General features: G+C 33.3%; 1 pseudogene; it reads left to right on the top strand.

The window, feature by feature from the left end:
* Window positions 1-4,298: 4,298 nt before the first annotated feature.
* On the top strand, window positions 4,299-6,380 carry LOC131597784 (calcium-dependent mitochondrial ATP-magnesium/phosphate carrier protein 3-like; annotated as a pseudogene).
* Window positions 6,381-16,381: the final 10,001 nt, after the last annotated feature.

Genomic DNA, 16,381 nt, shown 5'->3' on the forward strand with positions numbered 1-16,381 from the left:
GCTACAGATAGTGTAAAAAAAACTCAGCCACTAAATGCTCAAGATGCCAACCTATCTTATAGCAAAACTTGATATGACCAACACAAACTTGTTTTTAAACTTTCTACTAAACCTAGAAAATGGACGGGTGGGATTTGTTGTAAGAATATATATTAGCTACAGTTTCTAATTTGTGGTGTTTAATAATAAATGATGCTAGTATGCTTATCTGGCTTGGTATAAGAAGTAAAAGATTGTAAAAGGAGTTTGTTTTTTTTTTTCTTTCTTTTTCACTTTCAAGATCTCTATGTATTTGTACCAAAAAAAAAAATTCTCTATGTATATAATATAATCATTATCATTGTTTAAGGTTTTTTTTCACCTTATCACTTGATGTTTTGATGTTTTAAGGTATACTTTTATAATTCTTCACTTTAATTTTAAACGAATGATGATATCAATTTATCCATCAATCACGTTGTTGCATTCTCTAAATTAGAGATAATTTAACAATTATGATCGAGTTCAAGTTATACGCACGATCTTTAGTCTAGCCACTTGAATCCACTTTCAACCATCCATTTTTTCTTGCTAAGATAGTCTAGCAAACACATAAGTAAGATTATTCAACCATCTTTGACTCCCCTTTCTTTCAAATGATTTCGTGAAGGTTCTTGTATCTGTGTTTTGGAACCTTCTTTATGCATATTGTTGAGCTTTATGTTGTCTTTTTACTTTTCAGCACCTCCAATTGTTATTTTTCAGCACCTGTAATTGTTACTTTTCAACCTCCCTTTCCTAGAATAACTCATTTTTATTGGTTAGAAAGAATTGAATTTGATGAGTCCGTTATAGGCTTATTCATTCAACTGATCATTTTAGATCATCAATTTGAGATATTCTTAAATATTTTGCTTTGATTACAATGGTTGAGATTTGCCATCATCGTTCATCTTGGGGATCAAAGGCTTTCATAGATCGTGTATACTTCTAGAGCATACTGATGCTTTGTACAATTTTAAAAAATAATCATTAAAACTTCAAGCTGCAAAGCATACCTGCAAAACGCTTAAGGTTTCACCTTTAGTGCTCATATCATCTTCTTGGACCCAAGTGTATTAGTTGCAAAAGATCAAAGGTAATTAATTACCTTTAGATCTTTTTGATTCAAAGAAAAATGATTTCAAGTGTCCAGTTTTCTTACAATGAGTTCATTTATATACTAGAAACTTCTTTTCTTTAAGATATTTATTTTCAAGTCTTGAAAACCTATCTCCCTCGTTGGGTTCCTTTGAGCATATTTTATCTTCTTCTTCGAAAGGCGAATCTTTATTTCATGTTTCTATCTGAAGTCAATGTCTTTCCTCCTCTTATTTGTTCAAATGTTAAAAAAACTTCCCCATGCTCTTTGTCGTTCCTTGAACAATAGGATCCTTCATTTGATGTTGAGGTTTCTGAAGATCATTCAACTACTGAGCAAGTTCTTTCAAAGGAATAAATCAGAGTTGTATGATAGGAGAAATATGAGGATGATGATTCTTCAGTTTGGATTTGTTCATCCTTAAGTAGTTGAATCAGCTCTTTTATCTTCTCTGCGATTTTCCTAAAATTTATGAAGACTCGCATCTACTAAATTAAGAATTTGATTAAATTTCCAATTTTTAATTCTTAGATATTTATTAGTTAAACAGTTTCTAATAAAATTTTTTATATTAGAAAATAATCCTTGACTAATATTTGAATATATTTCACCTCGGGTGTTCATCTTCTCTTGTTTGATAATTGGAGAAACTCCATATATCTTTTCCAGAGTATCCCATATTTCTTGGCAATTTTACAATTGCGAACATCAAAAATTTACTATCATCTAAAGACATTTTTTGGTTTTAAGATATATATATATATATATATATATATATATATATATATATATATATATATATATATATCTTTCACTTTTCTTCTTTGGTCTAAATAGAATACGGATTTCCGCTCCTTCATCATCTACTTGATGAGTAGGGTAGAGCTGACCATTGACTATTGCTTCCCATGATTTATGATTAAAACTTTGAAGAAAAAATTAATTTTGGCTTGAGAAATATAAAACTGCTATTTTCAAAAAAAGGTGGTGTATTTAAAAATCATCTTGTGTCGAAAGTAATCTTCCTGTTTAGACGATTAGTCCTTAAACATGAGTTAGGCTTTAATGCTACTTTTGAGACTTGAGACTTCACACATAAGAGGGGGGTGAATAGTGTGGTTTGGAAAAACTAGGTTTTAAAAACTTCTGACAAGCAAAATCAAATTTAAGAACATTTTATAAGACTATGCAGCGAAAAGGATAAATGCGTAAAATAAATTGCAGAAAATAAAAAGTAAAGGCAAAAAACGATCTCCAAGAATTTTAGAGGTTCATTCAAATCAAAAGAACTTACTCGTCTCCCAGGAATTGATCTTGAGTGTTTCCAGAAATAGTTGATAACTTTTAGTATGAAAGACTCACGAACGTCCGTATACAAGGAAATGGTGGTTTATCTTTAACCAAATATTACAAGACGATAGATGTAATGCGTCTTTTCTTCAATATGTTGTTGAGAATGAAGCGGCCAGTCTTCATTTCCAATAGTGGGCTAAAATTGTTAGTCTTCTTTCCATGAACACTGACCTTATAGTGGTCAGTCTTTAAGTTCAAAATATTATGAGCTCAATACTTTAGTTTTAACCGGACTAACCAAAAACCTGTGAGATTTTAGTCGGGCTGATCTCGAACTTATGAAGCTTTTAATATAAGGCTGAGCTTTAACATATCTTGGTTTTAGCTGGGCTAACCAAAACCTAGAAAATTTTTAACACTGACTAATCTTCAACTAAACCTATGATTGATCACACAATCCTCAAATATAATCTTTTTATAGGATGACCTTATAACCTAAATAAATCGCAAAATAGATAATATTTAACCAAGGTGTATACAAAAGATCCCCTTGATAAATTTTCAATTCTACCCTTTCCAGAATTACAAATATATGCTCACTCACAAAGGAACTTTTCTCACAAAGGTATTTGTCTAAAACATTTAGTGAGATAAAGTTAAAATAAAATTTCACAGAAAGATAGAGAGAGTGTGAGAGATGAAAGTGTCAAAACACAATTATGTATTCTTTGAAATGAAAAATGAGACTTCTATTAATAGACAATAAGTTGGCTCAAAAAAGAATTTGCATTTAATGAACTGTATCGTTAGCTAATCGATTAGACCAAGTTGTTAATCAATTTAAAGATGCAAATATATGTTGGTAAGTTTTCCAAATGGAAAGTTAAGATATCTAGTCGTTGCACAGAATCAAGGTGCATACAAACTAGCTTAGGCCTTATGTGTGTGTATTTCTAATTGATTGGGTGTATGTTATAATTGATTAGAAAGTCAAAATTTCCGCCCATGGCTTATTTTACTGCTCCAAATTCATTTGATACAACTTCCAGATGTTTTAAAAAGGATATTCTTTTGGTAAATCATTTTAAAAAAGGTTTTAGTGCGTCTGTGTATTTTAGCCTCGTGCTTTTATACAAAATTTCATTTGCTTTATGTACGAGGAGATTACTCCTTTTCTAAGACCTCGCACCCTTAATCTAGATAAGAGTCCTTTTTTAACCAATGTAAAAACTCTTTCTTATAAAAGTGACGTAGTGCCGGTGTCTTTGACCTTGTGCTCTTATACATATTTTTTTTCTTAAAATAACAAATGCTAGATAATAATCAAACTTAAGAGAAAGCACTTCCACTAATGTACATTTTCATTGAAACTTGAAAGAAAATAATGAAACGTAAGAGAAAGTAATTCCATTGCTAATGTATATTTTCACTAAAACCGCCTGTACATTTCCGATCATTTCATTTATTTTCTAATATTTGAACATTTCAAAATGGCTATAACTTCTATCATTAAATAATTTAATTAAAACAAGTTTAAGCCACGGTAACTGGTTGTACATTTCCATTGCTTATGAATATTTTCATTGAAACTGGCTAGAAAATAATCATACGTAAGAGAAAGCAAATCCATTGCTATTGAACATTTCAAAATGGCAGATGTAATTTTCTCTGTATTTTTAAGTAAAATGTCCAAATACATAAATACATGTGGCTTAAACTTCCTAAGAATTACATGTTAGATTTCTAGTACAATTCACCATGCCACACCAGGTTATATATATAGATGGCCATGAACTAAACTAAAGTATCATCTATCTCATTTTGCTTTAACCTCATATGTATTTGCATACTAAAACAATTTCATAACCAAAAAACTAAATACAAAATGGATGGTATGATCTACAAGGGTGGTGCTCCTTCTACTCCTCCAGCTAATAATACGAGGAAGAATCAACTCCAGATGAATGGTATGACCTATGGCGGTGGTGCTACTTCTCCTCCTCCAGTGGCTACAGGTAGTGCTAAAAGAGTCCAAACACTAAGTGCTCATGATGCCAAACTTTCTTACAGCAAAACTTGATATGGCCAACAACATCCAATAGTGATATTTTATTACGAAATATGAAGAAAATTCAAAGCATCAGATTCTATCGATAGTTAAATATTCAGTGTTTGTTTCAAACTTGTTTTTAAACTATAGGCTTACATAATTTACTTTTTTTTTAAACCTAGAAAATGCACGGGGTGAAATTTGTAGTAAGAATATATATTAGGTACAGTTTCTAATTTGTGGTGTTTAATAATAAAAGATCATAGTATCCTTACTTGGCTTGGTTATGTAAAAGGATTGCATAGGGGGTTTGTTTTTTCTTTTCAATTTGAAGAACTCTATGTATATAATATAATAACCATAATTTATGGTTTTCTTTTTGTCTTCATCACTGTTGTGCATCTTTGTAAGTACAACTATACACATTCAAATTGCTAATAAGTGTTAAAATAAGAGTATAATTCCACAAAGATTGTGTTAATAAAAGTTGATTTTTAAATAAGAAGTTGTGAATAGTCATGAGCAAGAAAATAATAATAGTTGTTGTCATAGGTTATCATTAATAGTATTAGTAATAGAAATTGATTTATCTAGTTGTAAAGTGAATATCATTTATCGTACTTTTGTTTTAAATTTAGAATTATTTAATATAATTAAAAATCTTGGAATTATTTATCATGAATGCATATTGGCCTAGCGGTAAAGACATAAGATATTGTTTAAAAGTCTTGGTTCGATTCCTTAGAAGAAATAATTTTAGCTTTTTTGATATTATTCAATCAAAATTGTTTAAAAATAAAATTATAATTAAAAATTACTTTATTATCCAAAAAATAAAAAATAAAAAATAAAAGCCAACGTGGCAGCTACTACTCCTATCGGTAGTCTGAAGGTGGTCTTGCAAGTCTAGACTACTTGTTCTTCCACCATATCAGCAGTTACGACAATATGGAAGCAAGATAGGCTAAGGTGTTTTTTCCACGATAATGGATTGAACATTGTGAAGGTAGCACAAGAAAGTGCCATCAAATTCTATGCTTTTGAAATGCTGAAAAATGTAATTGGAGATGCTTAAGGCAACAAATCCGATGTCGATGCTGCTGGGAGGCTTTTAGCAGGTGGCATGACCGATGGAATTGTGCATTACTGCAATCTATCTGTTGGATCTTATCAAAAATAGGCTAATGACTTGTGCCTCTGAAGGTGGAAGAGCTCATAATCTTGGAACACTCGAAAAGAATATATGGATTGAAGAGGGACCTCAAGCTTTCTACCGAGGACTTCTTCCATTTATGATCGGAATGATTCCTTATGTTGGCATTGATCTTGATGTTTATGATACATTGAAAGATATGTCTAGAAGATATATTATTCATGATAATGGTTTGTTATTACTGCAACCACAAACCTATTGATTAGTATTTTGTTTAATAACAACTTAACATTGCTATTAAAATTTTTGCCTTTTGATAAGTGAATTAGTTTTTTTTATCTCTTTCACAGATCCTGGACCTCTAATACAACTAGGATGTGAAGCAATTTCTTGAACCCTTGGAGCTACTTGTGTCTATCCACTACAGGTTATTCGTACTAGGTATAGTGTCGCTTCTATGCTATTCTAACCCGAATTAAATGACCCCAATCATTTGTGTTTTTTTGGAGTTGGTTTTTCTTTACTCACAAAATCACCACGATTCAACTCTTTTCAGGCTACAGGCACAACCTTCAAACAGTTGGGATGCATAAAGGGGGATGTTTGATGCATTTTGCAGAACTTTTCAGCATGAAGGCTTTGGAGATTTCTACAAAGGAGTCCTTCCAAATATACTTAAAGTTGTGGCAGCTGCTAGCATTACTTACATGGTCTATGAAAGTATGAAGAAAAATCTTGATCTGTATAATTTATATGTCATGTAGAGATATTTCGAAAATAATAAGAAAGACATGCTATGTAGAGATATTTTTAACTTTATTACAAACTTAATGAAAAATCTAAAGTCTTGCGAAGTTGCACCTGTTAAAATTTGTTTGATTTCAAGGTTCTGGTTTTAACTAGCGAGAAATACTTGCATGGATACGAACCTAAACCCATATTTTTAGGCACAACCAATGAAAAGAGAGAGAATATAAATTTATTTAAATTTTAATTTCTTTTTTAATTGGCATCATGACGGTGGTTGAGATAAAAGAGGAGAGAGACAATTATACTTTTATTTTTTAATTAATAAAAAAAATGTGATTGATTGTGTGTAAGTACAGGTGTTATGGTTGTGTCTATGTAAGTATTTTCCTCAACTAGCATAGTAGTTTCTAAGTTACTTTTATGCATTGAGATCTTGCATGGTCTTATTATTGAACTTTGCTACTTATTAAATAGAGTGAAGATTTTGGTGCTTGGTTGCTTTTGTTCCTTATGTACATAAGCAATATGAATTCTCTACTATAAACCAGTTCAAGTATATGAATTCTCAACAATAAACTATTATATTTTTTGTTACTTGAATATCAATAAACCAGTTTAACTTATTCAAATAATGTTGCATGCTCTTTTTTACAAATATTAAAGTGAATTGTTTTAAGTTTTATCATAATCATTTCAGTTTGAGATCTTATCAGAGGCACCAACAAATTTAATTGATCAGATTTTAATTTTTTTTAATAGGCAATGATATATAACGGGAGTATAAGGGATTCTCCGCCCAATTACAATAGTCGGGACTCTCTAACTCCGAACAAACGGAAGCCACAAGAGCCTATACAATAACAAAGCCTTAAATAGCAAAAGCAATAATAATAGCTCTGCTGCACTTTGCAAACAGAGAAAACAACACTAAAAAACACTCCCACGCCAGAAATAGACAACAACCACCAAGGGAAAAACAAACCAAAACCAACACCACCCCAACAACACAAATACTGCACCTCCGGCCCACGAACAGCCAACAAAAATAGAACAATCACGACGAAAAACCAAAGACAAACTGCTGCCACGGCAAAGATAGAGAGCCACACAAGACAGCCATACTACAGAACAAAACAGAACTGCTGCCAATAGTCCGAAGCAACAGCAGCAAAAGGTTACTCTGGAAAGCACCACATCAGATTTTAATAAAATCACTAATATATGTTATTAATTTAAATTAGAGAAATATATATATATTTTAAATTAACTTAAAATATTTTAAAATTAATAAGTGAATCTTATTTTATTTTATTTTTTGTAAATGAGAATAATTTAATTATTTATCCAAAGTTTTTTATAATTTGTACATACTATTATTGAAGTCTTTGTCACTTGCCTTATTATCAGGAAAACTCTTTATACTTTTTTTTTTCACTAAGCAAGAAATATATTAAACACGAGAACCCAAGTTCTCCAACATAATACAAGGGGCTCGGAATGAGTACCGGCCAAAGAAAAAATTATACTCCAATTGTGCCTTACGACATATAGGAAAGAGGATCCCTACTAAATTCATAAAAATTACAATTGGGATGTATAATATTCCCGATAAAAGACCAACGCCAAACTAAAGCTTTGACTCCCCAAACGATGTCTGAAATGTTCCAAGTCTCGCCTCTAAAAACTATTCCGTTTCTAACTAGCCAAATGTGCCAAACCACCGCTAACCATACAAGGCCTTCCTTTCCCTTCCTAACTCTAACCCTTCTCCCGAAATTGAACCACCGCAAAAAGCTATCCTTTATATCCTCCGCTTTATAATTAACAAAGCCGACCCATTCGACTATATCTCTGCAAACCAAATCCGCACATTGGCATGACAGAAATAAATGACCTGAGCGTTCTTCGGTACTATGGCAGAAAGCACACAAGGAATTAGAAGGAGGAGGAGGAATTATACCTTTCCGGTAAAGGGCTCCTCTCGTCGGGATCCTGTCATGGAAACAGCGCCAGCCAAAAGCTCTTGTTTTCAACAGGACAGCCGTCCTCCAAACTAGAGAGAAAACTTTATCGAACTCACCCTCCGGTCCATACGGTAAATGAGCAAGACCGAATGATGCATAGCAGCTCCTTACTGTAAAGATTCCCTCATCTTCTAGCTTCCATACAACTCTGTCTTCCCTAAAAGGATCTAATGAAATTCCTTGAAGATCCAATCTCAGACTGTCCACCAAACTAGCTACAAAACTTGCCGCCTCCATATCAGGAAGGGACCGCACTTGTACACATTCCTTGTGGATTTCATGGTGCCTTAAGAGTATGCCAAATCGGTTAGCTTCGAGAAGTAGATGTTCAAGACTTTGTTATGATCTGACATAAATTTTCCATGGAGAGAGAAGATGATGATGAGAGGATGAGACGCAAATCGGTTATGGTGGTTAGAGGTGTTTATGGAGTTTATTATGGGAGTGGAGGATGAAGATGACGATGGAAATTGAAGGTTGATGAAGATTGTTGTTTCAAGTTTGTTACAGAGTTTGTTACGTGGGAGTGAGAGAGTGAGTCGAGAGAAGAGAGTGGAAAGAATGAAGGTTTTTGAAACTGTGAAAAATGAATGCCTCCCCGAGATTTTGTGAAGGGTTTTGTTTATATAGCATGGTGGTGTATGGGAGTTTTGGTGTGACTCATTGTAGAGTAGTATTTCTTAACACTTAGTGTACAAGTTTTGACAATTGTAGCATGGTCTTCTATATCTTTATGTATGCAGCAACAGGCGTGGCTTTACTGGGCAACACTGATGGTGTGAAATACTACAAATGCTGACTCGCCTTCTTGTGCAAACTAACCACTTGGGACACTCACTTTGTTGGTTTCGTACCCCACTTTATGTTTGATGAATGGTCATAAAACTAGTACCATATGAAAGAAGGAACGGAGTAGAAGAGATTGACATTGGATTTGAATCAAGTAGATCCTCATGCTTCCTTATAATTGGCCTTGAAAATGGCACGCTACCTGTTCGATCAATTGCTTCAAGCGTGGCCTACCTTCTGGCCCACATCTTGGCCACACATACTTCGGCAAGGTCATGACTTTAAGGCATCATATTTTCCAAACCACACATTCAAAATGAGTGATTCTTGGCACGGTGTGTAGAGGGCATGGAGGAGAAAATTTTGATACTGAGATTGAGTCAAATGGATACTTTTTTCTCCTTATAATCAACTTCAAAAATGGCACGCCACGTGCTTGTGAAAATGTTGCGCATGACTTAGAGATCCTGCCCAGCCCCATGACATGCACACATGAATTTCTTCAATCTTCACACTTTATTATCTCATGATCTAAGCTTCTAATGAAAATCTTCCCAACTACAAAATTGTAGAGGGCCATGAATAGGAGATTTTTTATGTTGTGACTTTTTTGAAATGCAGCATTGAAATACGTGTAAGTCAACCATGAAGTCAGCTACCCAACCAATTCCCAATCTTCCAAAAAATTTCTAAGTGTGAAACTTTCTATTTATGGCAAGTTCCATTTTCAACTAACTTTCATTTTTGGTAACTTTGACATTTTCTTGATTTTATTTATTTTTGACTTTCTTTGACCGATTTTCCACCAAAAGTCAATATTTGACAATTGACTTTGACCAAAATGTCAACATGTCTTGATTTTTCTGATTCTTGATGAATTTCCCGATTAATTCATTTCCTGATTTTTCTCAATCAACTTTCAACCAAAGAAGTTTCAACGAATATTTCTTCAAGGAAACCATACTTCATACAAAAAATCACCTCCTGATTAAATTTTGACCAAAAAGTCAACAAGGTTGACTTTGTCAAAACCCTGATTTGGACAATCCTGATGAACCTGAAGCTTGCATCCTTCAATGAAGGTTCTGACTTGGAGATGATAAAACCCTGACCTCAGGAGAATGCCATTGGAGATGATGCCTGAGGCCTCAGATCTAATTCTTCTTAATCAATAATTTTCTCACCTCCAGCTCCTATTTCGTAATTTTCTTGAACAGTAACAATGATATGAATGAATGTATCAAATGAATGGCCTACATGAAGTATGCACATGGATATGATATGAAAGCCAATTGGGGAATAAATAAGTGGGAAAATTTTGGGGTGCAACAGGTTACATAGGGAGTTTGTTTTTTTCAATTTGGGGAACTCTATGTATATTATATAATGATAATTATTATTTATGGTTTTCTTTTTGTCTTCATCACTGTTGTGCGGTTTTTGTAAGTACAAGTATACACACTCAAATTCGCAATAAGTGTTAAAAGCAAGAGTATAGATCCCACAAATATTATACTAACAAAAGTTGATTTTCAAATTAGAAATTGTGAATAGTAACGAGCACAAGATAATAATAGTTGTTGTCGTCATAGGTTCTAAATGAAAGTTATTAGTTTTAACTTTTAAGAAGCCAAAGATTATTAGAGATGAGATCATGTTGAGCAAAGATTCATTTACTGAGTTTCACCAAGTGTGTTAACTATATGACAAATCGTTCTGATTATTTTCTTTATCCTTATTTGTCGAATAAGGATCTACTCCATTTCTTAAACTCCATTTCTTTTCCATAACTATAGTTTTGTGTGTATATTACACGTATTTTTAAGACATGTGACACATATTTATTATTTGTTTAACTTTATGCACATAAAACTATAGTAATGGATCCTCCATTTCTTTTTAGGAAATGGTGTGGATCCTTACTTGTCATGATTTTCATTTATCATGGGAGTACACAACATTAATACACTTTTGTTTATTTCTAAGATGATCAGCCAAAGAAATAAACATGTATCATTAAAACGTGTGACAAAATATATCGCTTGAATTACATCATATTACAGAAAAAATTACTTTTCACTAAACTTCACATTGCTTAAAATAAATAGTTTAAGTCATAGTTGTTGGACTTTCTCTCCTGTTTGGAGAGGCCCAATTAGAAGTGGGTTAGTGACTCATTTGTGTAAGCCTTTTTTGTCACGCAATAAAGAGAATTAGGTTATTCATTCATTGTGTGAGAGAGACAATAAAAAAAATTAGAGATAAGAATGATATCCCGCAGCCCCAATTATGCACAAATCAGTCGCAGAAAATTGAAGCTTACACAAAATCCAATGGTCGGATTGTCCTGAAACTTTGACACAACGTTCATGACTTATTAGAACATATTCTGAACAGTGGTGATCGGATTCAGAGATTTCTAAGTTGGTCTGTCGAGTCCATCTTTGAGGTCATAATTTCTCGGTGTTTTTGGGTTATTTTGTTTCTCTTAATTCTTGTTGTATTCCATGATTGATTGCAAATCTTGATGATGTTGATATATACCTCTAACTAGTGTTAGAGAGAACTTTTTTTGTACCTGTTGTTGACTATAATGGATATTTTAAGTGGCCACGGGTCTTGTGGTTTTTTTCTTCTAATTAAGAGAGGTTTTTTATTGATAAAATTATGTTGTGTTGTTTGATGTTTTTTGTTTATTGTCTCCAAGTTACATGTGATATTTGGGAAAGTTTGTCTAGTTGAATTTTTCTGTTTGTGATTTCCTTCAAACAAGTGGTATCTAGAGTTGTGGTTTGATTGAGTAACGATGGAGACAAACACATCTAAGATGGTAAGTTTGAATGGTTCCAATTATAATGTTCAGAAAGGAAAAATGGATGATTTGCTTGATGTGAAAGGTTTTCACTTACCAAATTTCTCAAATGAAAAACTGCTGAAGAGGTAAAGCGGCAAGCAAAAAGTAATATGTTTATTATTACCGGGTGATATAGGTTATATCGTATCGTAGTCCACAGCGATTGGTAGAGAAAAACAGCTGTTCAACTATCTCACGTTCTAAGTTTCATGATTGAGTTTGCGGAAGGTAAATGCGGAAAGTGTAAATAAAAGCAAATAAACAATCAATTATAGCTTAAGAGAATTCATTCAGGAATCATAGTTCTACTCAACCCGTCGAATACTTAAATCTGAAGGTCTTATCGTAACACACTCACAATACGCATCAAAATTACCAGGCATCATTCGAGATGCCACATCAATGTCCATTTCTTAAACACCGATGAAAGCTTAAGCGTACTATTCACATCAGTGATTTCCCAACCGACGCAAACAACTCAAAGGCATAAAACTCGATACGCATTACGATTATTAGCCTTAAATCCATGTCTGAAATCTAGAAACTAACATATATCATTCCTAATCAAGATCTATGATGTCCATTTCTGAAAAAACACAAACTAAAACATTTAAGCAAAAAGATCAAGAGAAACTCCAATAATGATTTGTAAAGCAAATATATATACGATCCCAAGATCGACAAATGTACATACAAGAGAGGAAGAATATACATACAAACCCCACCATTGGAATGGGTCGCAGGGAAGAAGAAGAACAAATGGAAACTTCTCGTGTTGTCGGCACAATCAGAGACCACCCGAGCTCTATCGACATGATGAGCCACCCAAAGATGTTGCTTTAACCTCTAAACTACAAAGAATGGATCAGAGCTCAACTTTGTCAAAGAAGAGATGATAAAAACTAACAAAATATGATTTTACAACATATATACAATTCTGAACTGCAGAACTCGCTAAGCGAGACAGATCTCGCTAAGCGAGCTTTCACTTATCCGTACACTATTCGCAGATCTTTTACACTAAATGACAAAAATGATCTCGCTAAGCGATCATGCGAAGCTTCAGCTACTGCCAAGGGAAATATAATCAAGCCATTACTTGCTAAAATTTGCGCCTAGCGAGTTTGACAGAACTTTGGCTCTTTATTTCTTCTCAACGCGCACCTGGAGCCGTGTCTTCGACAATTTCTTACTCGAGACTCCAAATATGCAAGAATACCTACAAAAAGACATTAAAACTATCAAAAGATACACAATTACACTAAAATACAATTATCCGTAGAGTAAACATATTTACAAACAAATCGACGTTTATTCAAACGATATTGTCAAAAAGAATAGATAAGTGCAACAAAACTTATACACAAAAATAGATACAATTTGCACTTATCAATCTCTCCCCAACTTATTTCATTTTTTGTCCTCAAATAATGGTCACTCGAACAATGAAGAAACAAAACAAAAATCAAAGAATCCTGAATCAACAAGTTTTGAAAAACGAAAACAATTGCACAGATCAAAATTAAGAAACGTACAAGTCAAAGAATTTACTTACCACTATCCTACATGATAACAAAATCACAAAACAAAGACTAAATACAAAAATTATGCCAAACATTCTAAAACAACACAAGTTCACTCATGAATCACACCTAGAAAAACAATCACCGGTAGATAAAAAACACAAAAAAAATAAGGTACTTTCACTCACACACAATCATGTAAACAAAAGATAAAATTATGCGTTCATCCAAAAATTCCCATTGAAAATACAAAGGCAAGAATCACAAGGACTTAGAGGGTTGTAATGTGGCTTGGTCAACAAACAAAGGATAAGTCCTAAATATAATCGAAACAAAAATTTGCCTAAATCTAAGGGAGTAATTACTTCCACAAAGTTTCAAACAATGCAATTTCAAACCAACTTTCTTATTCATCACAAGTTGTCAAACCAAACACAAAACTTATTAGCACAACATTATTCCATACTTCTTTTTGTTTCCTTTCTCAAGGATTTTCTTTTTCTATTTTTTTTCTTTTTCTTTTTTCTTTTCTTTTTTTTCTTTTCTTTTTCTTAGCCTCAACCTCATAGCAATCTAACCGATAAGTGCATAACCATTCTCTCCCCAAACTGAATTCAATCACATCATAATATGAATACTCCCTACTTTCTAAGGCAAGGTAAAAATTCATACAACAACACAAAGTTGAGGGCTCACTAAAAAAGAAATCAACATCCATACAAAAAGGAAAACCAAACATTCATAGACAAGCATTAAGTTCAAAAATAACATGGATGTTGACAAAAAGCTCAAACGGTTTACTAATGATCACACACTCACAAGGTGAAAAGACTATTTGGCCAAGGTATGCCTTGATCACTTTCATGCATTTATACAATCAACACAAACAAAAGATCAAACATAATAAAATCCAGTTAAAACAAGAATTGTGGTCTCCAGCATATGTAAACAATGGAAAGCTACCTCACAAAAAGGTGGGAGCTAAAGTGATTCCTAAATGAAAAAGTATACTAAAGAATGAATGGCCTAAAATTTGTAAAAAGCCTAAGTTTCCTGAACATGTCATAGTATAGAAAGCGATAAACTCATAGCTTAACAACACACAAAACTCTTAATCAATCATTACCGTACAAAAGCATGTTGAATCACTCATCTCCAAAATTGCTACATGCTTCCTCAACTCGAAGTAACCACAAAATGAACACAAACAAAAGTATCAAACTTCAAACATATACAAAAGAATAAGTATAAAAGGATAGGAATAAAAGAATTAGGCAAGAATGGCTTGGAGAGAGAGGAAAGAATTTTGGTGCAGGCAATCGCGCTAAGCGATCTCTGCAACTGCTTAGTAAGCTTACTACAAGAGAAATTCTTCCAGCATGAAGCGAATGCAATCCAAGCCTCCCTTGCCACTTATTGACCTATAAAACACAAAATCATCAAGTAAAAACGTAGGGGTGCCTCCCTCAAGTGCTTGCTTTACGTCATTAGCTCGACGCCTTTTATTGTTCCACGAATGGCAAGTAACTTCCTCGTGACACGCCAATGATTTCGCCTCAACGCAACCTAAAGAAAGCGTCCTGACCAAACACTTAACAAACGAATCAAAAGAAAAAGTATATACACATATGCGTAAAAACACAAATATTCATGAAACACAATATTTACACAACCCTTAATTGGCTAAACAAATTGAAAAGTGAAGATTTAGAATTTACGAACTATCCGAGTTCAATTTGTTTAGCCAATTTCACCTTGCTAAATAGCAAAAATGAAGAGGAGCAAAATCAAACACATAAAATGTACAAGTATGAAAATATAAACATGGTATCAACATACAAAATTAAACAAGTATAAGAATATGCACAAAATATATGATATGGACATATTTTTGAAACTTAAAACGTGAAACCATTACAATGCAATTAATCTCAAAACCAATCCCCAGCAACGGCGCCATTTTGTTGAAGCGGTAAAGCGGCAAGCAAAAAATAATAGGTTTATTATTACTGGGTGATTTAGGTTATATCGTATCGTAGTCCACAAAGATTTGTAGAGAAAAACTGTCATTCAACTATCTCACGTTCTAAGATTCATGATTGGGTTTGCGGAAGGTAAATGCGGGAAAAGTAAATAAAAGCAAATAAATAATCTATTGTAACTTAAGAGAAATCATTTTGGAATCGTAGTTCTACATAACCCGTCGAATACTTAAATCTGAAGATCTTATCGCAACACACTCACAATACGCATCAAAATTACCAGGCATCATTCGAGATTCCACATTAGTGTCCATTTCTAAAACACCAACAAAGGCTCAACTGTACTATTCACATCAGCGATTTCCCGACCGACACAAATAACACGGAGGCATTAAACTCGATACCCATTACGATTATTAGCCCTAAATCCATGTCTGAAATCTAGAAACTAACAGATATCATTCCTACACAAGAGCTATAATGTCCATTTCTGAAACAACATAAACCCGAAGCATTCAAGCAAAAAGATCAAGAACAACACCAATAATGATTTGTAAAGCAAATATATATACGATCCCAAGATCGAAAAATGTACACACAAGAGAGGAATAATATTAATACAAACCCCACCATTGGAATGAGTCATAGGGAAGAAGAAGAACAAATGGAAACTTCTCGTATTGTCGGCACAATCGGAGACCACCCGAGCTCTATCGACATGATGAGTCACCCAAAGATGTTGCTTGAACCTCTAAACTATAAAGAATGGATCAGAGCTCAACTTTGTCAAAGAAGAGATGATAAAAACTAACAAAATGTGATTTTACAACATATATACAATTC

The sequence above is a fragment of the Vicia villosa genome, linkage group LG4 (assembly GCF_029867415.1).
Source record: "Vicia villosa cultivar HV-30 ecotype Madison, WI linkage group LG4, Vvil1.0, whole genome shotgun sequence".
NCBI lineage: Eukaryota > Viridiplantae > Streptophyta > Magnoliopsida > Fabales > Fabaceae > Vicia > Vicia villosa.